Here is a 454-nt window from a genome sequence, read left to right as displayed (position 1 = left end):
GGTTGGGAGCACTCATTCCCGGAGAGTTACTTGCAGATATGATGTCTGTGTGAATAATAATGTGATAATGAAGTAATTAAAACATAACTTTTAATAGTTTATATGTAATAAAAGGCTAGGTACACTAATTGAAATTACTAAGAAAAAATAATAAATAAAAAAAACACAAGATACCCAATTTAATGATGAGATGGCTTTAAACTTTCTAAGCCATACATAAAGTAAAATCTGCGAATATATTTGATGGATTATTACTGTGATAATTCAGTGTCTAGCAAGCAAATGCCCATCCCTCCGTGGGTTCAAATGCAATCACCAATTAAATACCACTGTAGACCTACAACACCTGGTATTCCTAAGTGGTCTCCCACTAAAGTACTGACCAGGCCCAACACTGTATTGCCTCCAAGATCAAAACGGGGTTGGGCATACCCAGTGTGGTATGGTAGTAGGT

At 36.1% G+C, this 454-nt stretch overlaps 1 pseudogene; it reads right to left on the bottom strand.

Moving 5' to 3' along the window:
* Nucleotides 1-334: 334 nt before the first annotated feature.
* Nucleotides 335-454, bottom strand: LOC134971287 (5S ribosomal RNA; annotated as a pseudogene).

Source organism: Pseudophryne corroboree, chromosome 11 (genome assembly GCF_028390025.1).
Source record: "Pseudophryne corroboree isolate aPseCor3 chromosome 11, aPseCor3.hap2, whole genome shotgun sequence".
Lineage (NCBI taxonomy): Eukaryota > Metazoa > Chordata > Amphibia > Anura > Myobatrachidae > Pseudophryne > Pseudophryne corroboree.
The sequence above is the reverse complement of the archived record's forward strand: the minus strand, read 5'-3'. Positions and strand labels throughout refer to the sequence as shown.